The sequence below is a fragment of the Elephas maximus genome, chromosome 14 (assembly GCF_024166365.1).
Source record: "Elephas maximus indicus isolate mEleMax1 chromosome 14, mEleMax1 primary haplotype, whole genome shotgun sequence".
Taxonomy (NCBI): domain Eukaryota; kingdom Metazoa; phylum Chordata; class Mammalia; order Proboscidea; family Elephantidae; genus Elephas; species Elephas maximus.
In genome coordinates, this window is record NC_064832.1 from 6265474 (window position 1) to 6293310 (window position 27837).

A 27837-nucleotide genomic window follows, 5' to 3' on the forward strand; every position below is an offset into this window, starting at 1 on the left:
TGGTGACTGTACCCAGAGTTACGTCTTAAGAAATTCCTGGTGACTTTACCCAGAAATACCTCGGAAGGAAGGCCTGGTGACTCTACCCAGAGGTACTTCAGAAGACAGGCCTGTTGACTGTACGCAGCAGTACCTCAGAAGAAAGGCCTGGTGTTTTACCTAGAGGTACTTCAGAACGAAGGCCTGGGGACTGTACTCAGAGGTACCTCGGAAGGAAGGCCTTGTGACTGTACTCAAAGGTACCTGAGAAGGAGAGCTTGGTGACTGTACCCAGAGGTACCTCGGCAGGAAGGCCTGGTGACTGTACCCAGAAGTACCTCAGACGGAAGGCCTGGTGACTGTACCCAGACGTACATCGGAAGAAATCCCTGGTGACTGTACCCAGGGTAACTCCCAAGGATGGCCCTTTGACTGTACCCAGAGATACCTCGGAAGAAACGCCTGGTGACTGTACCCAGAGGTACCTCGGAAGGAAGGTCCGGTGACTGTACCCAGAAGTACCTCAGAAGGAAGGCCTGGTGACTTTACCCAGAAGTACCTCGGAAAAAAGCCCTGGTGACTGTACTCAGAGGTACAAGGAAGGAAAGCCTGGTGACTGTACCCAGAGGTGCCTAGGAAGGAAGGCCTGGTGACTGTACTCAGAGGTACCACAGAAGGATGGCCTGGTGACTGTACCCAGAGTTGCCATAGAAGGATGGCCTGGTGACTGTACCCAGAGTTTCCTCAGAAGGAAGGACTGGTGATTGTACCCAGAGGTACCTCAGAAGGAAACCCTGGTGACTGTACCCAGAGTTACCTCTTAAGAAATTCCTGGTGACTGTACCCAGAAATACCTCGGAAGGAAGGCCTGGGGAGTATACCCAGAGATACCTCAGAAGGAAGGCCTGATGACTGTACCTACAGGTAACTCGGAAGAAAGCCGTGGTGACTGTACCCTGGGTAACTCCCAAGGAAGGCCTGGTGATTGTACTCAGAGGTACCTCAGAAGGAAACCCTGGTGACTGTACCCAGAGTTACCTCTTAAGAAATTCCTGGTGACTGTACCCAGAAATACCTCGGAAGGAAGGCCTGGGGAGTATACCCAGAGATACCTCAGAAGGAAGGCCTGATGACTGTACCTACAGGTAACTCGGAAGAAAGCCGTGGTGACTGTACCCTGGGTAACTCCCAAGGAAGGCCTGGTGATTGTACTCAGAGGTACCTCAGAAGGAAGGCCTGGTGACTGTACCCAGAGGTACCTCAGAAGCAAGGCCTGGTGACTGTATCCAGAGGTACTTCAGAAGGAAGGTCTGGTGAGTGTACCCAGAGTTACCTCTTAAGAAATGCCTGGTGGTTGTACCGAAAAATACCTCGGAAGGAAGGCCTGGTGAGTGTACCCAGAGATACTTCAGAAGAAAGGCCTGGTGAGTGTACCCAGAGGTACCTCGGAAGGAAGGCCTGGTGATTGTACCCAGATGTACCTGGGAAGGAAGGCCTGGTGACCGCACCCAGAGGTACCTCGGAAGGAAGGCTTGGTGACCGTACTCAGAGGTACCTGGGAAGGAAGGCCTGGTGACTGCATTCGGAGGTACCGCAGAAGGAAGGCCTGGTGACTGTACCCAGAGGTATCTCAGAAGGAAGGCCTGGTGAGTGTACGCAGAGGTACCTCAAAAGAATGGCCTGGTGACTCTACCCAGAAGTACTTTCGAAGGAAGGCCTGGTGACTGTACCCAGAGGTACCTCGGAAGGAAGGCCCGACGACTGTACTCAGAGGTACCTGGTAAGGAAAGCCTGGTGACTGTACCGAGAGATACCGCAGAAGGAATGCCTGGTGACTGTACTCAGAGGTACCGCGGAAGAAAGGCCGGGTGACTGTACCCAGAGTTACGTCAGAAGGAAGGCCTGGTGACTGTACTCAGAGGCACCTCAGAAGAAGGAACTCGTGAGTGTACCCAGAGATACCTCAGATGGAAGGCGTGGTGACTGTACCCAGAGGAACCTCGCAAGAAAGGCCTGGTGACTATACCCAGAAGTACCTCGGAAGAAAGGCCTGATGACTGTACCCAGAGTTTTCTCCGAAGGAAGGCCTGGTGACTGTACCCAGAGCTAACTCAGAAGGAAAGCCTGGCGACTATACCCAGATGTACCTCGTAAGAAAGGCCTGATGAGTGTACCCAGAGTTACCTCGGAAAGAAGGCCTGGTGAATGTATCCAAAGGTACCTCGGAAGGAAGGCCTGGTGACGGTGCCCAGAGGTACCTCGAAAAGAAAGTCTGGTGACTCTACTCAGAGGTACCTCGGAAGAAAGGCCTGGGTACTTTACCCAGAGATACCTCAGAAGGAAGGCCTGATGACTGTACCTACAGGTAACTCGGAAGAAAGGCGTGGTGATCGTACCCTGGGTAACTACCAAGGAAGACCTGGTGACTGTACCCAGAGTAACCTCGGAAGGAAGGCCTGGTGACTGCACCTAGAGGTACCTCGGAAGAAAGTCCTGGTGATTGTAACCAGAGGTGCCTCGGAAGGAAGGCCTGGTGACTGTATCGAGAGGTACCTCGGAAGGAAGGCCTTGTTACTCTACCCAGAGGTACCTGAGAAGGAGAGTTTGGTGACTGTAACCAGAGGTACCTCGGAAGGAAGGCCTGGTGACTGTACCCAGAAGTACCTGAGAAGGAAGGCCTGGTGACTGTACCCAGACGTACCTTGGAAGAAAGCCCTGGTGACTGTACCCAGGGTAACTCCCAAGGAAGGCCTGTTGACTGTACCCAGAGGTACCTCAGAAGAAAGGCCTGGTGAGTGCACCCAGAGGTACCTCGGAGGAAGGCCCGGCGATTGTACCCAGAAGTACCTCAGAAGGAAGGCCTGGTGACTGTACCCAGACGTACCTTGGAAGAAACCCCTGGTGACTGTACCCAGGGTAACTCCCAAGGAAGGCCTGTTGACTGTACCCAGAGGTACCTCAGAAAAAAGGCCTGGTGAGTGCACCCAGAGGTACCTCGGAGGAAGGCCCGGCGATTGTACCCAGAAGTACCTCAGAAGGAAGGCCTGGTGACTGTACCCAGACGTACCTCGGAAGAAAGGCCTGGCGACTGTACTCAGAGGTAGCACGGAAGGAAGGCCTGGTGACCGTACCCAGAGGTGCCTAGGAAGGAAAGCCTGGTGACTGTACCCAGAGTTACCTCTTAAGAAATTCCTGGTGACTGCACCCAGAAATACCTCGAAGGAAGGCTTGGTGACTCTACCCAGAGGTGCTTCAGAAGACAGGCCTGGTGACTGTACCGAGCAGTACCTCAGAAGAAAGGCCTGGTGACTATACCCAGAGGTATTGCAGAAGAAAGGCTTGGTGACTGTACCCAGAAGTACCTCAGAAGAAGGGCCTGGTGACTATACCCAGAGGTACTTCGGAAGGAAGGCCTGGTGACTGTACCCAGAGGTACCTCGGAAGGAAGGCCTGGTGATTGTATCCAGATGTACCTGGGAAGGAAGGCTTGGTGACCGCACCCAGAGGTACCTCGGAAGGAAGGCCTGTTGACCGTACCCAGAGGTACCTCGGAAGGAAGGCTTGATGACCGTACTCAGAGGTACCTGGGAAGGAAGGCCTGGTGACTGTATTCTGAGGTACCGCAGAAGGAAGGCCTGGTGACTGTACCCAGAGGCATCTCAGAAGGAATGCCTGGTGACTGTACCCAGAGGTACCTCAGAAGGATGGCCTGGTGACTCTACCCAGAGTAACTTTAGAAGGAAGGCCTGGTGACTCTACCCAGAGGTACCTCGGATGGAAGGCCCGGCGACTGTACTCAGAGGTACCTCGGAAGGAAGGCCGGGTGACTGTACCCAGAGGTACCTGAGAAGGAAGGCCTGGTGACTGTACCCAGAGGTACCTCAGAAGGAAGGCCTGGTGACTTTACCCATAGGTATCTCGGAAGGAAGGCTTGGTGACTGTACCCAGAGGTACCTCGGAAGAAAGGCCTGGTGAGTGTACCCCGAGGTATCTCCCAAGGAAAGCCTGTTGACTGTACCCAGAGGTGCCTCGGAAGGAAGGCTTGGTGACCGTACCCAGAGGTACCTCGGAAGGACGGCCTGGTTATTGTACCTGGAGGTACCTCGGAAGGAAGGCCTGGCGACTGTACGCAGAGGTATCTCGGAAGGAAGGCCTGGTGACTGTACCCAGAGGTACCTCAGATGGATGGCCTGGTGACTGTACCCGGAGGTACTTTAGAAGGAAGGCCTGGTGACTGTACCCAGAGGTACCTCGGAAGGAAGGCCTGGTAACTCTACCCAGAGGTAACTCAGAAGGAAGCCCTTCTGACCGTACCCAGAGGTACCTCGAAAGAAAGGCCTGGTGAGTGTACCCAGAGTTACGTCAGAAGGAAGGCCTGGTGAGTGTATCCAGAGGTACTTCAGAAGGAAGGCCTGGCGAGTGTACCCAGAGGTACCTCGGAATAAAGGCCTGGTGACTGTACCTAGAGGTACCTCTGAAGGAAGGTCTGGTGACTGTACCCAGAGTTACCTCGGAAGAAAGGTTTGGTGACTGTACCCAGAGAAGCCTCGGCAGGAAAGCCTGGTGAGTGTACCCAGAGGTACCTCGGAAGGAAAGCCTGGTGACTGTACCCAGAGGTACCTCGGAAGGAGGGCCTGGTGACTGTACCCAGAGGTACCTCGGAAGGAAGGTCTGGTGACTGTACCCAGAGGTACCTCGGAAGGAAGGCCCGACGACTGTACTCAGAGGTACCTGGTAAGGAAGGCCTGGTGACTGTACTGAGAGATACCGCAGAAGGAATGCCTGGTGACTGTACTCAGAGGTACCGCGGAAGAAAGGCCGGGTGACTGTACCCAGAGTTACGTCAGAAGGAAGGCCTGGTGACTGTACTCAGAGGCACCTCAGAAGAAGGAACTCGTGAGTGTACCCAGAGATACCTCAGATGGAAGGCGTGGTGACTGTACCCAGAGGAACCTCGCAAGAAAGGCCTGGTGACTATACCCAGAAGTACCTCGGAAGAAAGGCCTGATGACTGTACCCAGAGTTTTCTCCGAAGGAAGGCCTGGTGACTGTACCCAGAGCTAACTCAGAAGGAAAGCCTGGCGACTATACCCAGATGTACCTCGTAAGAAAGGCCTGATGAGTGTACCCAGAGTTACCTCGGAAAGAAGGCCTGGTGAATGTATCCAAAGGTACCTCGGAAGGAAGGCCTGGTGACGGTGCCCAGAGGTACCTCGAAAAGAAAGTCTGGTGACTCTACTCAGAGGTACCTCGGAAGAAAGGCCTGGGTACTTTACCCAGAGATACCTCAGAAGGAAGGCCTGATGACTGTACCTACAGGTAACTCGGAAGAAAGGCGTGGTGATCGTACCCTGGGTAACTACCAAGGAAGACCTGGTGACTGTACCCAGAGTAACCTCGGAAGGAAGGCCTGGTGACTGCACCTAGAGGTACCTCGGAAGAAAGTCCTGGTGATTGTAACCAGAGGTGCCTCGGAAGGAAGGCCTGGTGACTGTATCGAGAGGTACCTCGGAAGGAAGGCCTTGTTACTCTACCCAGAGGTACCTGAGAAGGAGAGTTTGGTGACTGTAACCAGAGGTACCTCGGAAGGAAGGCCTGGTGACTGTACCCAGAAGTACCTGAGAAGGAAGGCCTGGTGACTGTACCCAGACGTACCTTGGAAGAAAGCCCTGGTGACTGTACCCAGGGTAACTCCCAAGGAAGGCCTGTTGACTGTACCCAGAGGTACCTCAGAAGAAAGGCCTGGTGAGTGCACCCAGAGGTACCTCGGAGGAAGGCCCGGCGATTGTACCCAGAAGTACCTCAGAAGGAAGGCCTGGTGACTGTACCCAGACGTACCTCGGAAGAAAGGCCTGGCGACTGTACTCAGAGGTACCACGGAAGGAAGGCCTGGTGACCGTACCCAGAGGTGCCTAGGAAGGAAAGCCTGGTGACTGTACCCAGAGTTACCTCTTAAGAAATTCCTGGTGACTGCACCCAGAAATACCTCGAAGGAAGGCTTGGTGACTCTACCCAGAGGTGCTTCAGAAGACAGGCCTGGTGACTGTACCGAGCAGTACCTCAGAAGAAAGGCCTGGTGACTATACCCAGAGGTACTTCAGAAGGAAGGCCTGGTGACTGTACCCAGAGGTACCTCGGAAGGAAGGCCTGGTGATTGTACCCAGATGTACCTGGGAGGAAGGCCTGGTGACCGCACCCAGATGTACCTCGGAAGGAAGGCCTGTTGACCGTACCCAGAGGTACCTCGGAAGGAAGGCCTTGTGACTGTGCCCAGAGGTACCTCGGAAAGAAAGTCTGGTGACTGTACTCAGAGGTACCTCGGAAGGAAGGCCTGGGGACTTTACCCAGAGATACCTCAGAAGGAAGGCCTGATGACTGTACCTACAGGTAACTCGGAAGAAAGGCGTGGTGACTGTACCCTGGGTAACTCCCAAGGAAGGCCTGGTGACTGTACCCAGAGGTACCTCAGAAGCAAGGCCTGGTGACTGTACCCAGAGGTACCTCAGAAGCAAGGCCTGGTGACTGTATCCAGAGTTACTTCAGAAGGAAAGCCTGGTGAGTGTACCCATAGTTACCTCTTAAGAAATGCCTGGTGACTGTGTCCAGAGATACCTCGGAAGGAAGGCCTGGTGACTATACCCAGAGGTATTGCAGAAGAAAGGCTTGGTGACTGTACCCAGAAGTACCTCAGAAGAAGGGCCTGGTGACTATACCCAGAGGTACCTCGGAAGGAAGGCCTGGTGATTGTATCCAGATGTACCTGGGAAGGAAGGCTTGGTGACCGCACCCAGAGGTACCTCGGAAGGAAGGCCTGTTGACCGTACCCAGAGGTACCTCGGAAGGAAGGCTTGATGACCGTACTCAGAGGTACCTGGGAAGGAAGGCCTGGTGACTGTATTCGGAGGTACCGCAGAAGGAAGGCCTGGTGTCTGTACCCAGAGGTATCTCAGAAGGAATGCCTGGTGACTGTACCCAGAGGTACCTCAGAAGGATGGCCTGGTGACTCTACCCAGAGTTACTTTAGAAGGAAGGCCTGGTGACTCTACCCAGAGGTACCTCGGATGGAAGGCCCGGCGACTGTACTCAGAGGTACCTCGGAAGGAAGGCCGGGTGACTGTACCCAGAGGTACCTGAGAAGGAAGGCCTGGTGACTGTACCCAGAGGTACCTCGGAAGAAAGTCCTGGTGACTGTACCCAGAGGTACCTCAGAAGGAAGGCCTGGTGACTTTACCCATAGGTATCTCGGAAGGAAGGCTTGGTGACTGTACCCAGAGGTACCTCGGAAGAAAGGCCTGGTGAGTGTACCCCGAGGTATCTCCCAAGGAAAGCCTGTTGACTGTACCCAGAGGTGCCTCGGAAGGAAGGCTTGGTGACCGTACCCAGAGGTACCTCGGAAGGAAGGCCTGGTTATTGTACCTGGAGGTACCTCGGAAGGAAGGCCTGGCGACTGTACGCAGAGGTATCTCGGAAGGAAGGCCTGGTGACTGTACCCAGAGGTACCTCAGATGGATGGCCTGGTGACTGTACCCGGAGGTACTTTAGAAGGAAGGCCTGGTGACTGTACCCAGAGGTACCTCGGAAGGAAGGCCTGGTAACTCTACCCAGAGGTAACTCAGAAGGAAGCCCTTCTGACCGTACCCAGAGGTACCTCGAAAGAAAGGCCTGGTGAGTGTACCCAGAGTTACGTCAGAAGGAAGGCCTGGTGAGTGTATCCAGAGGTACTTCAGAAGGAAGGCCTGGCGAGTGTACCCAGAGGTACCTCGGAATAAAGGCCTGGTGACTGTACCCAGAGGTACCTCTGAAGGAAGGTCTGGTGACTGTACCCAGAGTTACCTCGGAAGAAAGGTTTGGTGACTGTACCCAGAGAAGCCTCGGCAGGAAAGCCTGGTGAGTGTACCCAGAGGTACCTCGGAAGGAAAGTCTGGTGACTGTACCCAGAGGTACCTCGGAAGGAGGGCCTGGTGACTGTACCCAGAGGTACCTCGGAAGGAAGGTCTGGTGACTGTACCCAGAGGTACGTCAGAAGGAAGTCCTGGTGACTGTACCCAGAGGTACCTTGCAAAGAAGGCCTGGTGACTGTACCCAGGGGTACCTAGGAAGGAAGGCCTTGTGACTGTATCCCGAGTTACCTCGGTTGGAAGGCCTGGTCATTGTACCCAGAGGTACCTCGGAAGGAAGGCCTGGTGATCTACCTCTGAAAAATCAGCCATGGAAAACCCCAGGGAGCACAGCTCTACTCTGACACACATAGCGATGCCGGGAGTCAGATCTGACTCCATCGCATCTGGTTTGGTGATTCAAGGGAGGGGGCGATGGAATAAAATTTAGGAACATCATGTAAATAGAATGAACTTTCACCCCTGTAACCTGGATGAAAAATGCCACCGGTTATGAACGTTTGCCACTGAAAGGTAGAGATTCCGTCGGTGGGTTTGTCTTGAAGGTGTTGTCGTCAGTTGTCCCTGAGCCCATTCCGATTCGTGGCGACCCCGTATGTGCCAGAATGGAGCTGTCCTCCACAGGGATTTCTTGGATGTAGTCTTAATGGGCGCAGATCAACAGGCCTTTTCTTTGGCGATGCCACCGAGTGGGTTCAGACCACCCATCTTTAGGGAGCTCCCTAGCCAAAGCGAGGCGGCAAAGATGTAAATCAAAGTCACCACTACGTTCCTCCCATTGCCCATTTCTTCACCCTCTGTAGCACGCTCCTGGGAAGATGATAAGGTGGACAGAGCCCTCCCTGTCAATCCCCACGCCCAAGTACAAAGAGTTGTGCTTGTGATAAAGCTGCCTGCTCTGTAAGGCTTATTTGGGAGTCTTTAAAAAACCTGACCAAGTTCTGCTCACCACAAGGTAATAAAAACACTTAAAGAAGGCCCAACAGGCTCTTCACCCTTTCCTCTTTTCTGTAGGATCTGTAATTGAAATGCATCTGACAGAGATGTCAATACACGGCAGAATTTACTTAACATCGATGCATGACCATGACTCACCACCAAACTGCAAAGAAACACGCTGGGCTTTGATATGGTCACGTTTAGACAGAATATGTTGAGCTGTGAACAATGGGTTAATGGATTCTCTACGGTGCTCCAAGAGATGATGATGGGAGTTACTTATAGGTGGCAGCTGATTGGGGCTGGGGACCCAGCCCGCAGCTGCCTTTTTCTTTTTGTGCATGCTCAGAGGTGGCAGCATTTCTTTCCAGATGGATGGTGCGTGCCAGAGAGCGCAAGACGTGCAGGTTTGGAATTGTGTGCTCTGCTGCTCTGGCTACTTGGAAGGAGATCTGGGGCGGAGGGGGACGCAGAGAGCTACCTGTGTCCTGGTCACCGAATGCTGATGTTCACGTCACTCCACGGTCAGGGGCTGGCAGGTGCTGAGAAGGGCAGCTACAAGAAAGAGGCTTCTGTCTGGGACTTTGAAACACACACACAGACACACACACACAAAGACTTTAACTTAATATTCATAAACCACAGCAACTGGCTACTGAGCAAAGAGCATTAAGTAACAGAAGGCAAGAGGAACACACCAAGACGGACATGGTACAGAAGCAGACGCGATGCTGGTTTGTCTAGAATATTTATCTCTTTGCTTGCTATTCGAAGGAGCCTTGATGGCACAGTGGTTAAGCACTTGGCTGCCATCTGAAAAGTCGGCGGTTCGAATCCACCAGCCACTCCTCAGGAGAAAGATGTGGCAGTCTGCTTCTGTAAAGATTACTGTCTTGCATCTACCACGGCCTCCACCAGACTGAGTCCAGTACAACGAGATGGTGCCCAGCTACCACCACTAACTGCTCTGACAGGGATCACAATAGATGGTCCCAGACAGAGCTGGAGGAAAATGTAGAACAAAATTCTAACTCACAAAAAAAGACCAGACTTACTGGCCTGACCAGAGCTTGGAGAAACCCTGAGGGTATGGCCCCTGGTGACTCTTGTAGCTCAGTAATGAAGTCACTCCTGAGGTTCACCCTTCAGCCAAAGATTGAACAGGCCCAAAAAACGAAATGAGACTAAAGGGCACACCAGCCCAGGAGCAAGGACTAGGAGGCAGGAGGGGACAGGAAAGCTGGTAGTAGGGAACCCTAGGTTGAGGAGGGAGAGTGTTGACATTTCGTGGGGTTGTTAACCAATGTCATACTAACCGTTTAAAGAGAAACTAGTTTGTTCAGTAAACCTTCATCTGAAGTACAATAAAAAAAAAAATGATTACAGCCTTGGATACCCTATGGGTCAGTTCTACTCTGCCCTATAGGATAGCTATGAGTTGGAATAGACTTGATGGCAGTGGGTTTTGTTTGTTTGTTTGGCATCTTTTTGAAAGAAAATGTGGGCAGATAGATACTGGCTGCAGCCAAATGGGAGTGTGAAGCAAGTAACAAGGAAGCAAATGCTTCCTATTACAAAAAAAAAAAAAATTTGGCCCTTCAATAATCCCCTTGTTCCATTATAACACTAGGTAACAGTTCAGGTTTTAATTGCATGCTTGCTTTCCCAAATGGGACCTAGTTGTTATCTATAATTACACAAGGCTTATCTTTTATCAGAGGAGCCTGAGTGGTACAAATGATTTGCCATCAGCTGCTAACTTAAAGGAAACTTGGTGGCTCAGTGGTTAAGTGCTACAGCCGCTGACCAAAATGTCGGCAGTTTGAATGTACCAGGCACTCCTTGGAAACCCTATGGGGCAGTTCTACCCTGTCCTATAGGGTCGCTATGAGTCAGAATTGACTCAATGGCAATGGGTTTTTTTTTTTTTTTGGCTAACTTAAAGAATGGCTACTTGAACTTGCTCATAGGTTCTGTGGAAGAAGGCCTGGTGATCCGCTTTGGTAAATATTACAGCCAAGAGAAGGCGGTGGAGTAGTTCTACTCTACATGGGGTCTCCATGAGTCGGGGGATGACTCAACAGCAGCCCACAATGACAACTACATATCTTTTATCTCTCTTCCTTAAACGCTCTTGTTGTTGCTAGCTGCCGTCGAGTTGGCCCTGACTCATGGTGACCCCACACACAACAAAACAAAACGCTGGCTGGTCCTGCTCCATTCCCATGATTGGTTTTGAACTGGGCCATTGCGATCCACAGGGTTTTCACTGGCTGATTTTTGGAAGCAGATTGCCAGGTCTTTCTTCCTAGTCTGTCTTGGTCTGAAGCTCCTTGGAAACCTGTTCAGCATCACAGCAACACACAAGCCTCCACTGACAGGAGGGTGGTGTCTTAGCCTTCCTTGGACAGGCAAAGCAAAAGTAAGAATTTGATTTTGGTTAAGTTCTTATTTTCGACCACAACAGCAATCGGTAGAAGTGGGGAGCGGAATGAGGGTTCAATAACACGGCGCTCCCCTGTGGGGGTCTTTCACAGATAAATGGATGTGACTATGATACGGCTCCAATTATCATGCAGCTAGAAACCCTGGTTGCATGGTGGTTAAGCGCTACGGCTGCTAACCAAAGGGTCGGCAGTTCGAATCCACCAGGCGCTCCTTGGAAACTCTACCGGGCAGTTCTACTCTGTCCTATAGGGTCGCTAGGAGTCGGAATGGACTTGAGAGCAATGGGTTTTGGGTATCATGCGGCTGGTCTTTTCACTTCCCTCCCACTACCCACTCTTCCTGATGAGTCCCCAGCCTCCCCTTGCCCTGTTTTTCCCATGATTTTCTCCCAGCCGTGTCCTGCCTCTGGCTCCTATAAGACACACACCCACATTTATTTATTCGGCAGGCCTTTAAACAGTTTACTCTGAGTGAGCAGGGAAAACAATTATATTCTTAATCAAGTAAAGATGAATGAACTCAGGAAACAGATTAGATAATTTTTTGTTAAGAACAGGCATCTCTTTGAGAAAGGCCATGCCACATCTCCCGCTCTGTATGCCAAATGGGTTTTTGAAAAAGTCAAACCCATTTAGCGATTTTCTCAAAGTCACAGACAGGGCCTTTTCAAATGATTCAATTTATTGGGGAGAAAAAAAAATCTTATCTTTCTGACATGGACATCTGGTATATACCTTGAGATCGGTGGGAATGTTAAGTTCCTCAGTGTCTTCTCGTTTTCTTGGCAAGAAACTCAGAAATTTAAGTTAATCATTCACCTGATTTCAGCTTTGTTCAGTTGCAACATGAAAATCCTTTTTTTTTTTTATGTTTTATGTTTTATGTAATTTCGACCAACTGTCCCCTTCCAAATAGCAAATACTTTTCAGAGAGTCTTTTGCAGGGAAATGATGTAAATTCCATTCCCTAGAAGGCACTGGGGATTTGCGTCCTCTTCAATTTAAGATTTATGGGCTATCTCTAGTAGAAATGAGTTATTCTAAATTGGACCCAAGTAGTTAATCAGTTGTCACTAAGCTGGAGTAAATTGTGCTGTGCCGCATTTTAATACCTCTGGTTTTTATACGGAAAAATAAACTCCACTAAGCTACTTTGCAGACAGTTGATGCAGGCCTGTCAATCAGATCACAGGGTCAATTGCTAAATTTTCAATACTGTATGCCAGGGTAAAAGGCTTCCATTCATAGCACACTGGAATAGCTGAGCCTGAATGCCACAGAGCAAAAGCTAGGATATGGAGAAAGGACACACTTCCGAAGCCACTCGTGTTCAAGAGGTAAGACTTTACTGGTTCAGTCTGTATTCAGACTGCTTCCTTTGGACTTTATGCTTTATTTACTGGCAAGGAAACTCTTCTTTAGCTGAGTTTAAACTGAGGTTGCATGAATATTTAAAATGATGGTATCCAACCATAAAGCATATTCTTACGATGAGAAGAACAACTAGAGAACATTCCAGCTGACTTGCTTTAATAAGGATTGCAGACCTTTAAGATTATTTTTGTGAAAATAGCAGCAATACTCAGCCCCTTCCAAAAAAACAAACCCACTGCCATCGAGTCGATTCCAACTCATAGCAGCCCTACAGGACAGTGTAGAACTGCCCCGTAGGGTTTCCAATAAGTGGCTGCTGGATTCAGACTGCTGAAATGGACTGGTATTGGCCATTTTCAATCAGACAGTCATGTGGTCAGTTGTCCAAGCACTTGCCCTTGCTCCTCCGGTGTGGTTCACAGACTAGCAGCTTGGGTGTGTTAACCTCCCAGGGCCACCATAACAAAAGACTGCAAACTGGGTGGATTGTAAGAACGAAATTTATTGTCTCTCAGTTCTGAAGTGGAAGTCTGAGTCAGGGTATCGGCTGTGTAGATTCCTTCTGAGGGCTCTGGGTCAGGAACTCTCCCTTGTCTCTCCTAACGTCTGCTGGTCCCAGGCATTCCTCAGCTTTCAGCTGCAGCATCACTCGGTGTCCTTCCGCTATCTCCCTTGTCTCTGTGTATCTTCTCTTTTATAAGGACACTGATCATACAGGATTGGGACGCACCTTACCCCAGTATGACCTCATGTTAACCTAACTGATAACATCTTCAAAGGTCACATTTCCAAACCAGCTCACAGGTACCAGGAGTTAGGACCACAACCTATTTTTATGGGTGGACACAACTCAACCCATAACAACAGGAATTACTGGAGCTTGTTAGAAATGCAGAATCTCAGCCCCAACCTCAGATCAACTAGATTAGACCTTCCGTTTTGACAAGATAACTGGGAGATTCCAATGCATATTAAAGTCTGAGAAATAGTTCTCTAGACCAATAGTTCTCAGTCTTAGCTGTACATTGGGGTCTGTTGGGAAGCATCTGATGGAATATCTCTGGGATGTGGCCTGAACAACAAAACAACAACAAAAATACTCCAGGCGATTCTAATACACAGCCAAGGTTAAGAGCCACTACTTTAATCTCAATCTGACATTTTAGGTAAGTTGCCTTTTCATACACATTATCAGGCTACCCATCACTCACATAACTGCAATTCTCGCTCTAAAATGTACGTCTTTTTTCTTTCAAAAATCACGTATTATTTAAAGGCATATTTCTTATCTGAACTCTAAGAAAAGAGAGCCTAAAAAAAATAATAAAGATTAATAGTCTAGAAAGAAAATCCGCTCCAAAAGCTCTAACTCCAATGTTGTGAGGCGTTAATTTGTTTTATTTATTAAAAATCGGTATCAACTTTGTTAAGGCTTATTTGAAAAGTAGACTGTAGAATATGCAAATAATAAAATGAGTGTCTGGCTATATTTATAATCTTCCAATTAATACAAATCTTTTCATCGTCATTTAAGAGACTAAGCAGTTATCTTAAGGTTGCCTGTCAAGAAAAAACGAAGTTAAATTCCCCCCTCGCTGGCATTAAGAAAAAGTATGTATTTTTTTGAAAGAGTATCATTAATAAAGAATGGAATGGATACTTCTATAATGTGGTCGTGTTAGAAATCTTGTGTGAACTGCTTCAATATCCTCTCAACTCCAGCCACCACAGCTACGGTGCTTTACCAGCTGCCGTAGGGTTGCCTCCGATTCGTGTGGGCCCCATGTGTGTCAGAGGAGAACTGTGCTCCATAGCGTTTGCAATGGGTGATTTTTTGCATGTAGACCTGCAGACCTTTCTTTTGAGGCACCTCTGGGTGGCCTTGAACCTCCAACCTTCCAGTTAGCAGCTGAGTGCATTAAGCATTTGTGCCACCCAGTGACTCACTTGGGTACAATTGGACAGTGTTCCTTTCCTTCTGCCTGCCTAGGGGTTCCTATGACACCTCAAAATGAGACATCTGCAAAGCCAGCTTTGTACTCACGGATGTGCAACTTCAAATCATACAGCTGTAAACACACATGAGGTCTCCCTTGGCCGATGGTCAACAAGAGTCAGGAGATCATTGTTGCTCCCTTTGGGCCGCAGGTGGACAGTTCTGAGATGCATTTCAAAACGTTGCTACGAAGGTCCCCAGTGGATTGATCCGGTCTTCTGTTGTTGTTGTTAGCTACCATCAGGTGGACATGACTCATGGCGACCCTGTGTGTGCAGAGTACAACTGCTCCATAAGGTTTTCGGTGGCTGTCAACTTTCAGAAGCAGGTCACCAGGCCGTCTTCTCAGAATCCTCTGGGGGGGGTTTGAAACGCCAGCCTTTCAGATTGCAGTTGAGTGCTTGACCATTTGCGCCACCGATGAAGCATCTTTGTACTGGCCGTTCCCCCTTCTCTATCTCACTCCCTGTGTCTTAGACTCTTGCTTCCGTAGACCACGTTCCTACGTAAACGGCCTGCCCTCAAGCCGTTCCTTCCGCTTTCAAGGGAACCCTGCTGCTGGTAGTTGCTGTTGAGTGAGCTCAGACTCAGGGCGACCTTCTATACAACGAAGAGAACAGAATGCCCAATCCCACGTCGTTTTCATGACTGTATGTTTGAGCCCATCGTTGTTCGGGCTCATTTTTGTGGCTGTTGTGTCAGCCCATCTCATAGAGGCTTCCCTTATTTCTGCTGACCCTCTACCAACATGACATCTTTTCTAGTAATTGCTCTTTTCTGCCGACATGTCTAAAAGAAGCCAAAATGCATTTTACTGTCTCACTTCTCCGAGAAGTTTGCTCCTAACATCTTTCATTTTTCTTCAGTGCTAAGGCACTTTCCCTTATAAACTCCTGAGTGTTTATTTATTGTAATTAAGCCAGCACTTAACTCTTGTTCACTGTTAATCAGTCTCAAGTTTCCCGCCCATTTCACCTACTGTTCTTGAAGACAGAAATCAGCCATGCCATTTACATCTAACAAGAAATCACATGAAAATACTTTCTCAACAGGAAAGATCAGACGAGTGATGGTGGAAGTGTTGATGACAATGATATTGGTGATGATGATATTGATGGTGTTGATGATGGTGATGATGATGGTGGAAATGATGGTGATGATGGTGATGGTTGTGAGAATGGTGATGGTGATGGAGGTCATGATGACGGCAGTGATGATGGTAACAATGATGATGGTGAGGTGATGGTGGTGATAATGGTAATGGTGATGAAGTTGGTGGTGGTGATGATGATGGTGATAATGATGGTGGTGATGATGATAGTGATGGCTGTGATAATGGTGATGGTGATGAAGGTCATGATGATGGCACTGATGATGGTAACGATGATGGTAATGGTGGTCATAATGGTGGTAATCATAAAGATGATGATGGTGACGATAGTGATGGTGATGGTGGTGATAATGGTGATGATGAAGGTGAGGATGATGGTGATAATGATGGTGATGGTGGTGATGATGATGATTGTGATGACGATGGTGGTGGGGATGATGACAGTGGTAATGGTGATGATGGTGGTGACGATGACTAGGAAGCAGTCACTCTGTAGTCAAAATAAAACTTGAGTTTACATCCTGGATGACTTCCAAGGTTAATTCCTTACCAGAAGCTGAGCTGAGTATCAGGATTCATTTCTGTGCAAGGTGGAGGCCAACTGCCTTCCTCTAAATTTCTGGAGCAACACCAGGTTTATTATTTGATCACCACAAATATCCTCCTGGTTGGAGCTCAGGTGTCATATATGAAAGGCAGCCTAAGAACTTCTGCAAGATGTTATTGGCCCTCCATAGCCTAATATGTTTATAAAGAATAATTTTAATAACCCTGTGTTTTTCATCCTCAGTTAGGGGCTGGGTTATACAGAGTTAGGTGGCCTTGCAATCGTTATTTTATGATACGGTGACAGAGAGAGAAAGCCTGAATTTGAACTTCTAGCCTCCTGGACTATGACAGCATAAATTTCTCTTTATTAGAGACATTCACTTGTGGTATTTCTGTTGTAGCAGCACTAGATAACTGAGATAGCTGCTAACCAGAAGATTGGTGGTTCAAGTCTACCCAAAGGCACCTAGGAAGAAAGGCTTGTCAATCTACTTCTGAAAGATCAGCTATTGAAAACCATATGGAATGTGGTTCTATTCTGAAACACATGGGGTCACAATGAGTTGGAAATGACCTCACAGCAACTAGCCCACACACACATACACGCACACAGACACACACACACACCTGCGGCCATCGATTCCAACTTGTAGAGACCCTATACGACATACGGTTTCAAAGGAGTGGCTGATAGATTTGAACAGCTGACCTTTTGGTTAGCAGCCGAGCTCTTAACCCCTGGGGCAGTACTCCCCAAGTTTAGTCTTCTGTCTGTACTCTACACCTCCCATTCAGACACATAGTATTCAGACCGAGCCATCTCTGTCCCAGCTTCTAGTCTTGGCTTACTTGTTCTTCTTCTGACAGCATTTAAACAGCATTTCATTCATTGTTCACTGACTTCATAAAACAATGTTTTTCATTGGCCAAATCTTATCATAAGTCTAATGGGCCAGGATACAGGCTTCTCCTGATTCACATAGCTGCAGGGGCTGGCAAACCCAACATCGAAAGGACAGAGAGCAGGGCTCTGGTTCACAGGCTGCAGAGACTGGTGAATGCCAAGATCAGCAGGCAAGACAGCAGGTAACCTGCTAGCTCAAGTCATAAGAACCAGAGATCAGACGAAAATGGGGTAGCTGCAGGATCCAGAGTGAGCAAAAACCTTGAGCCTTGCCAGAAAGTCTACCTACACTGGGTGCAGGCCACATTCCCAAGGAAACTCCCTTTCAACTGATCAGCTGATCACAGCAGATCCCACCATGGAGGAAATCTCATCATGGAGGTGATCACATCATCGTACGACTGCCCAACTACATCATAACTGCCAAACCACTGAGAGTCATGGACCAGCCAAGGTGACACACAACTTTAACCATCACACCAATAGAGTTGGTAATTACCGTCTGCACTCTAAAACAATTTTCTCTACTACTTACCCTCATACAGCATCCCTGAAGACACAAACCACTGATAGTTCAATTAAAAACCAATCTAATAAATGACAGAAATTCTTAGATTATCTTTGATATCAAATCTCATCATGGAGGTGATCACATCATCATTGTTGTTGTTCTGTTGTTAGGTACAGTCGGGTCAGTTCCAACTCACAGCGACTCTATGCACAACAGAACCAAACACACTGCCCGGTCCTTCCCCATCCTTACAATTGTTACACTTGAGCCCATTGTTCCAGCCACTGTACCAATCCACCTCATTGAGGGCCTTCCTCTTTTCCACTGACCCTGTACTTTACCAAGCATGATGTCCTTCTCCAGGGACTGATCCCTCCTGACAACATGTCCAAAATATTTAAGATTCAGTCTCGCCATCTTTGCTTCTAAGGAGCATTCTGGTTGTACTTCTTCCAAGATAGATTTGTTTGTTCTTTTGGCAGTCCATGTTATATTCAATATTTTTGCCAACACCACAATTCAAAGTCTTCAATTCTTCTTTGGTCTTCCTCATTCATTGTCCGGCTTTCACATGCAAGCACAATGCAATTGAAAATACCACGGCTTAGGTCAGGCCCACCTTAGTCTTCAAGGTGACATCTTTGCTTTTCAACACTTTAAAGAGGTCTTTTGCAGCAGATTTGCCCAATGTAATGTATCTTTTGTTTTCTTGACTGCTGTTTCCATGCGTGTTGATTGTGGGTCCAAGTAAAATGAAATCATTGCCAACATCAACCTTTTCTCTGTTTACCATGATGTTGCTTATTGGTCCACTTGTGAGGATTTTTGTTTTATGTTGACGTGTGATCCATACTGAAGGCTGCGGTCTTTGTTCTTCATCAGTAAGTGCTTCAAGTCCTCTTCACTTTCAGCAAGCAAGGTTGTATCATCTGCTATCACAGGTTGTTAATGAGTCTTCCTCCAATCCTGATACCCTGTTCTTCTTCACATAGTCCAGCTTCTCGGATTCTTTGCTCGGCATACAGATTGAATAAGTATGGTGAAAGGATACAACTCTGACGCACACCTTTCCTGACTTTAAACCACTCAGTATCCCCTTGTTCTGTCCAAACAACTGCCTCTTCATCTATGTAAAGGTTCCTCATGAGCACAATTTAGTGTTCTGGAATTCCCTTTCTTCGCAATGTTATCCATAATTTGTTATGATCCACACAGTCGATCGCCTTTGCATAGTCAATGAAACACAGGTAAACATCCTTCTGGTATTCTCTGCTTTCAGCCAGGACCCATCTGACAACAACAGTGATATCCCTAGTTCCACATCCTCTTCTGAATCCGGCCTGAATTTCTGGTAGTTCCCTGTTGATATACTGCTGCAGCCGCTTTTGAATAGTCTTCAGAAAAAATTTGCTTGCATGATATTAATGATATTGTTTGATAATTTTCACATTTGGTCAGATCACCTTTCTTGAGAATAGGCATAAATATGGATCTCTTCCAGTCGGTTGGCCAGGAAGCTGTCTTCTACATTTCTTGGCATAGACAAGTGTGCACTTACAGTGCTGCATCTGTTTGTTGAAACATCTCAATTGATATTCCATCAATTCTTGGAGCCTTGTTTTTTGCCAATGCCTTCAGAGCAGCTTGGGCTTCTGTCAGTACCATCGGTTCCTGATCACATGCCACCTCTTGAAATCGTTGAATATGCATTAATTCTTTTTGGTATAATGACTTTATGTATTTCTTCCATCTTCTTTTGATGCTTCCTGCGTAGTTTAATATTTTCCCCATGGAATCCTTCACTACTGCAACTTGAGGCCTGAAATTTTTCTTCAGTTCTTTTGGCTTGAGAAACGTCGAGCATGTTCTTCCCTCTTGGTTTTCTATCTCCAGGTCTTTGCATGTGTCATTGTAATACTTTGCTTTGTCTTCTCGAGCTGCCCTCTGAAATCTGTTCAGTTGTTTTACTTCATCATTTCTTCCTTTCCCTTTAGCTGCCCAATGTTGGAGAGCAAGTTTCAGAGTCCCCTCTGACACCCATCTTGGTCTTTGCTTTCTGTCCTGTCTTTTCAATGACCTCTTGCTTTTTTCGTGTATGACTGTCCTTGATGTCATTCCACAACTCATCTGGTCTACAGTCATTAGTGTTCAACACATCCAATCTATTCTTGAGATGTCTCTAAATTCCGGTGGGATATACTTAAGGTCGTATTGTGGTCCTCGTGGACTTGCAATGATTTTCTTCAGTTTCAGCTTGAACTTACACATGAGCAGTTGATTGTCTGTTCCACAGTCAGTGCCTGGCCTTGTTCTGACTGATGATATTGAGCTCTTCCATCGTCTCTTTCTATTCTGACTGATGATATTGAGCTTTTCCATCGTCTCTTTCTAAAGGTATAGTCCATTTGATTCCTGTGTGTTCCATTTGGCAAAGTCCATGTGTATAGCTGTCATCCTCATACAGCTGCCAAACTGCATCGTAACTGCCAAACCACTGAGAATCACGGCCCAGCCAAGGTGACAAACAACCTTAACGATCACAGTAATAGAGTTGGTATTTACCATCTGCACCTTAAAACACTCTTCTATACTACCTACCCTCATACAGCATCCCTGAAGATGTGAACCACTGACAGCTCAATTAAAAATTAATCTACTAAATGAGAGAAATTCTAAGATTGTCTTTGGGAAAAAAAAATCACAGCACTCATGGGCAACAGCCTTTGGGATTTTCTGCCATTTAGCCTACATATCTAAATAATTCAGGAAAGGTCCCAGGTGAATTGTGAAAATGTTGAGTTTCTTCTCTCCATTTCTATTTTAGTGATTCTTTGAGTTTACTACTGCAAGGCTTTGGGTATGTCAGCTTTCATTAAATATTATAGATCAACTCAGTCAGGCTTCAGATATCATGTAATTTCCAGAAAATGAGACTTTTCCCTTCTTCATTAATCCAAATAGAGTCTCCTTTTTAATTTTTCCTTAACCCTTTCATGGACCAAGGGATAATGCTCCTGTTACATGTTTTCACCCTTGGACGTTTAATGCTAGGCATTTGAGCCACTTTAGTACATTCTGGTGTCATGGCACATACTGGTGCGACTGCCTAAAAGACAAGGAAGTTGATTTGCACCACATTTGAGTGCCGAGAGCCACTCGAATGAGGGGATGCTTCCCGGAGGAGTGATTGTGTGAAACTTTCGTGTCTTTTGGCTTCTGTCCAGTGAGACAAAGCTTGCAAGTATGTGTACTATTTCCTTTGTGTTATTGGGAAGGTACCATTGCTGGCATTTGGGAATGCAGTGTGTGAAGCACTCCCGGGGCCATGGGACCAATAGGTCCCACATGTGCGATGTGCATCATGGAACATGGGATCGATATGGTCCACTCTAAATCAAATTGATAACAATTATGTGCAGCAAGTGCAATGTTTATTTAACATTTTGTGTGTACTTTTGGAAAGCTGATTAAGATCTTTTATGGCTGAAGTGTAACCAGGATGTGTAATGCCCCATTGGACCAATATGTCCCACATGTGTGACGTGCTTCATTGAACATGGGACCAATATGTCCCATTTGCAATTGTCATCCCACTTTTTCAAATAAAAAAACACTACCAGCAAACAATGATTCAGCTTTCATTCCATTAGTGGAAAAAACTTTGCATCACCAGAAAATTCCAAAAAAATAATAATTTATCCATAAAAGGGTTAAATGACTGTCTTTGGTTAATAACCTCAGTGTTTTTTAGAACAATGGAGTGTTCAGTTCTATTCAGAACATTCTCAAAACATCATTATGAAGCAATGATGTTGGTTTTATCTTTATTATAAAAATAGCTTTGTGTCCACGGCATCTCTATGCCAGCTCTTGGACTGGATTTTTAATGTTGATTTATGTGGAAGAGAAAATCATATTATCAAATATTTTTAACTAGTCACCATGCAATATATGGTCAACCTGAGACAGCCTCACTGTTGGCTCATAGGCAAATAATTCTAATATGAGTATTAAAAATCTATGTAATGCTAACAGTATAGAATATTGACAATTTGTATATTTCTAGTTGTGGAATTCTGGGGAAAAAAAGAGTTTTATTATACAAAGTCATTCCATAGCCATCAACCGGACACTTTGGCGAATTAATATCTAGACAACTACAATTTTTTTTTAATTTCTTAACTGTCCTTAGAAGTTGTATGTGTTAATAAAAATTAGACACAACTAATATTTTTAGAGAACCCCACCAAGTTTTTCTAGATAAGAATGTATTTACCTATAAACAGTCTCCTTGAAAACTGAAAAATACAGAGGTCATATTTTGGATGGCATTTTGGAATCAGATTGCCTTGAAAATTAACCAGTTAATAACTAACTAATTAAAACTAAAATTCCACTTTTGAAGTAAAGCTATTCCCTAAGGAATCCCTTTGTAATTTCAAAAATATCCCAGATTTTAGAGTGCAAAGATTTTTTGAAGCAGAAAAATGGGAGAAAAAATACTTCAAAAAATTTACTAACAGCAAAAAAATTAGAACCACTGTCATGGGTTGAATTGTGCCTCCCCAAATATCTGTCAGCTTGGGTAGGTCATGATTCCCAGTATCGTGTGATTGACTATCATTTTGTCATCTGACATGATTCCCCTATGTGCTGTAAATCCTACCACTATGATGTAATGAAGTGGATTAGTGGCAGTTATATTGAGGAGATCTACAAGATTAGACAGTGTCTTAAGCCAGTCTCTTCTGAGATACAAAAGAAAGAAGTGAGCAGAGAGACGGGGGAACTTCACACCACTGAGAGAGAAGCACCAGGAGCAGAGCTCATCCTTTGGACCCAAGGTCCCTGTCCTGAGCAGCTCTTTGACCAGGGGAAGATTAATGACAAAGACCGTCCTCCAGAGCCGACAGAGAGAGAAAGACTTCCCCTGGTGCCGATGCCCTGAATTTGGACTTCTAGCCTACCGGACCGTAAGAGAATAAAGTTCTGTTTATTAAAGCCATCCACATGTGGTATTTCTGTTATAGCAATACCAGGTACCCAAGACAACTACAATTTAGTGTTGTTACCCAATAATAAAGGAAACAAATATTTTCAGTCTTAATAGCAAGAGAACTGGGTCAATGTATCACCTAAATATACATCCCTTGGTACATCAATGAACCCATGCACTTGCTCAGTAGCATTAAAAGAGATGTACAGAGAAACAGATTCCATACAAGGAGGACATAAGAATTGATACATTTGAATTGTGGTATTGGTGAGGAATATTGAATATACCATGGACTGCCAGAAGAACCAACAAATCTGTCTAAGGAGAAATACAACCAGAAAGTTCCTTAGAGTTGAGGACGAAGAGACTTTGGTTTGCTTACTTTGGACATGTCATCTGAAAAAACCAATTGCTAGAAAAGTACCTCTGGGCTGGTAGAGGGTCAGTGAAATCGAGGGAGATTCTAAGTGAGATGGATTGGCATAAGAGTTGTAACAATGGACTCAAGCATAAAAGATTATGAAGACAGCCTGGAACCATTCTGTTCCTCTAAATTACTGCATTTCTGCTCCTCTTCCCAAGCATGGTTGCTTTCTTATATAACATCTAACCCAGTTTCTGGAGAAAGACATCCTGCTTGGTAAAGTAGAGGGCCACAAAAAAGAGGAAGACCCTCAAAGAGATGGACTGACACAGTGGCTGCAACAATGGGCTCAAGCATAACGACAATTGTGAGGATGGTGCAGGACCAGGCAGTGTTTCGTTCTGTTGTACCTAGGGTCGCTATGAGTCAGAGCCAACGCAACAGCACCTAACGACAACAACAACAGAGACGGAGTCACATCATGGGGAGAACATGTGATTGAAGGTCAGAATATCCCACTCCAAATCCACTGCTGCTTCTTAACGTCCACACATGACATTGGCCATGTGTGAAACCTCCAAAACACTGTCTCTTCCAGTGCAAAGTGCACAAATATCCGTTCCACCTGCCTCCTCGCAGATCCGTTGTGAAGATCACGGGACAAGGGGCATGTGGAAAAAATATTTTTGTGAACTGTGAAATACTTAACACTTTATGGATACATTATCTAGGCCAATGGAGGGATGAGAAGGGAGACACATTCCTGACAGAAACGCAACTCCACGCCACCATTTCTCCCTGCCACCATGTTGAGAATAGCCTACCAGTGTTGGTTTCAATGAGGCAGCTTTTTCACTACGTAATGTGAAGTAAAATCTACAGAGGGAGGATCAGCTTATGTCTGAACTACAATGTCTTGGCCACATGGCCAAGTTCAAGTCCAAATTCACTTTTTGAGAACCGAAGCTAAAACCACAAACATTTTCCAGAAAGCCTCCCCTATACCTATATTGTACAGCGATTGGGATTATGACACTAGTGCCTCCAATTCTCCAGCTCATGGGGTGTTCAGCTGCTGCCATTGGCACTTCTCCTCGGTGCATTACATGGAACACTAAGATGTAAACCTGCCCTGAGAAGAAAGGAGTTGTTATTGCCACCAACTTTATGAACAATTCCCTCAGAAAGCAAAAAGAGCCTTATCTTACAGTGCGTACATAATTGAGTCTATACACAGGATTTAACTTACCTCCAAGGTTCCTGCAAACCAAGAAAGAGGCATTTGGGGTTACACAGTTGTCATGAATTAAACTGTATCCCCCAAAATGCATGTCAGCCTTGCTAGGCCATGACTCGCAGTATTGTGTGATGGTCCACCATTTTGTTTTTCCTATGTGTTGTAAATCCTAATCTCTATGATGTTAATGAGGCAGGGTTAGAAGCAGCTATGTTAATGAGGTAGGACTCAATCTACAAGATTAAGTTGTGTCTTAAATCAGTCTCTTTTGAGGCACAAAAGACAGAAGTGAGCAGAGAGACAGGGGGACGTTATACCACCAAGAAACAAGAGCCAGGAGCAGAGTGTGTCCTTTGGCCCCTGGGTCCCTGTGCTGAGAATTTCCTAGACCAGGGGAAGATTGATAACAAGGACCTTCCCCCAGAGCTGACAGAGAAAGAAAGCCTTCCCCTGGAGCTGGCACCCTAAATTCAGACTTCTATCCTCCTAATCTGTAAAAACATTAATTTCTCTTTCTTAAAGCCACCCACTTGTGGTATTTCTGTAATAGCAGCACTAAATAACTAAGATAGTAGTGAAAAGGCTGCCTCATCAAAACCAAGACTTGAAGGCTGTTTTGAATATAACATGAGGAAAAAATATGGTGACCTGGAGTTGGGGTTCTATCAGACAGAGGGGTCCTGAGACATTTGCTGATAAAGTAAATTTGCTTTCAAAAGAAAAAGCCAAAGGCCTAAAGTCAATTCCTATCAACCACACATTTAGCGGTAGTTACGCTGATGAGATCTACAAGATTAGATTGCGTCTTAAGCCAATCTCTTTTGAGAGATAAAACAGAGAAGCAAGTAGAGAGACACAGGGAACCCAGACAACCAAGAAACAAGAGCCAGGAGAAGAACAAGCATCCTTTGAACCCAAGTTCCCTGCACTGAGAAGATCCTAGATCAGGGGAAGATTGATGACAGAGACCTTCTTCCAGAGCTGACAGAGAGAAAGCCTTCCCCTGGAACTGGTGCCCTGAGGTTGGCCTTCTAGCCTACCAAACTGTGAGACAATAAATTTCTGTTTGTTAAAGCCATCCACTTGTGGTATTTCTGTTATAGCAGCACTAGATAACCAAGACATCACACTATGCTCTTTCTTTATTCTTCTAGTTAATAACCCATTCTTAAAGGCTCAGGAAGTCCCTGGGTGACAAAAACAATTACTGTGCTTGACTTTTAACCTGAAGGTTTGCGATTTGCAGCAGCTCAGAAGAAAGACTGGGAGATCTGCTTCCATGAAGACTATAGCATAGAAAATCCTGTAGATCAATTCTACTCTATAACACATGGAGTCGCCATGAGTCAGAATTAACTCCATGGCCAATGGGTTTGGTTTTTTGCTTTAAAGTCTCAGAGGGGGAAAAAAAATTCCTGAAAAGTATGACCAGAATTTTTTTTAAATCATTTTATAAATTTAAGAGACACTTTTCACATGGAGAAAAAATTTGAGGATTTAAAATTGTTAAGGATTTTACACTCCAGTGATTTATCTCTCATTGGCACAAATGATGTAAGTTTTTCTCTATAAAAATATTAAAAGGATGTATATTGACTGCGATGGTTAAGGTTGTGTATCAACTTGGCTGAGCCATGATTCTCAGTGGTTTGGCAGATACGATGTAGTTTGGCAGTCGTGTGATGATGTAATCACCTCCATGATGAGAACTGATATAATGTGATCACCTCGATGATAGGATCTGGTGTGAGTAGCCAACAGTTGAAAGAGAGTTTCCCTGGGCATGTGGCCTGCATCCAATATAGACAGATGTCAAGGCTCCCTGGCATTTGCTCACTCTGGATCCTGCAGCTGGCTCCTCTTCATCTGACCTTGATTCTGGGGACTTGAACCAGCGGCTTACCTGCCCATCTTCGGATTCGTTGATCTTCACAGGCTCTGAGCCAGAGGCCTGCTCTCTGACCGGCTGATCTTGGCTTCACGAGAGTCTGCAGCTGTGTAAGTCAGGAGAATCCTCCAGCTTGACCCACAGACTTGGGACTTTCCAGCCTCTACAACCGCATGAGCCATCTCCTTGACATAAATCTCTTTCTGCATGTATATGGACAGTGACTGCTTTTGCTTCTCCAGAGAACCCAGCCTAAGACAATGACCTTTGATTTTATCCCTCAAATCTATCAAAATGCTTAACTATACTAACCTAGTCCCCTAGTGCAGATGGAGACAAAACTCTAGAATTTCTCTGTTTTTTCCTGTTGCTGAATTAGTATTAATGAGATTACCTAATTTGCTCTGAGCAGGTAATTAATCACAAACTACCAAGTCAAGATTACAGCCTAGGAAACCCGGTGGGGCAGTTTCACTCTGTTATGTCAGGTCAACATGAAATGGAATCAACTCAACGGCAACAGTAACAGCAACAACCAAGCTGAGAGTGGGAAACTTATGGGTTGGAGATTCTTATAAAACAGATTTTGTTACTGCCTGTTGGTAACATGGAGCCCTGGTAGCGTAATGGTTAAGAGCTATGGCTACTAACCAAATTGTGGGCAGTTCAAATCCAGCAACCGCTCCTCGGAAACCCTACAGGGCAGTTCTACTCTGTCCTATAGAGTCACTATGAGTTGGAAGCGACTTGATGGTAACCGGTTTGGTTTTTTTGGTTTTATTAGTAATATCTTCAATTCAAGTGAGAACAAACTTGGTTTTCAAGACTGATAAGGGTGCTAATTGAATTCATGTTGAAAGTGCTATCGTGGGACCTCTGTTACCCCTGACTCATGGCGACTCCATGCACAAAGGAATGACACTGTCCCCGTGGTCCTGTGCCATCCTCATGATCAGTCATGGATCACACCCTTGTGATCATTAGGCTTCTCACTGGCTGATTTTCAGAAGTAGATTTCCAGGCCTTTCTTCCTAGTCTGTCTTAGTCTGGAAGCTCTGCTGAAACCTGTTTAGCTCCCTAGCAACACGCAAGCCTTCACCGACAGACCAGTGGTGGCTGTGAGTGAGATGCATCAGCCAGGAATCAAACCAGGGTCTCCCATGTGGAAGGGGGACAGTTTTACTGCTGAATCACCACTGCCTCACACCGCAAGGGTAGGTTCCTGAGAACCATTGCTGTGCTGCTCTTAAAAGTCTCTGATAACAAAAAACCATAAGAACAAAACCAAAAGGGACAAAAAAGAAGAATCCAGTTCCCTAACCCTGAATGTCCTCATGAGCCGATGGAATTATCCAACCTTATCTGCCATGACTATCTGGTCTCCGATACCAGGATGTTCCACTCTGCTCCCGCGTCCAAGCTTTGCCTGAATCTCTTCTCCCTTCTTCATCATCCAGCCGCACGTGGATGAGCTGACATCCACTGTCCATCACCCAAATGTAGGCGAAATAGGTCACCTGATTTGTGATTGTGACAGATGACCTAAATACAAGACACATGGAACTGTCACAGAGCCTAAACCGTCCTCATCCCTGACTAGGCTGCATTTTCAACCTTTCTATTTGTCACTCACTTGGCATAGCC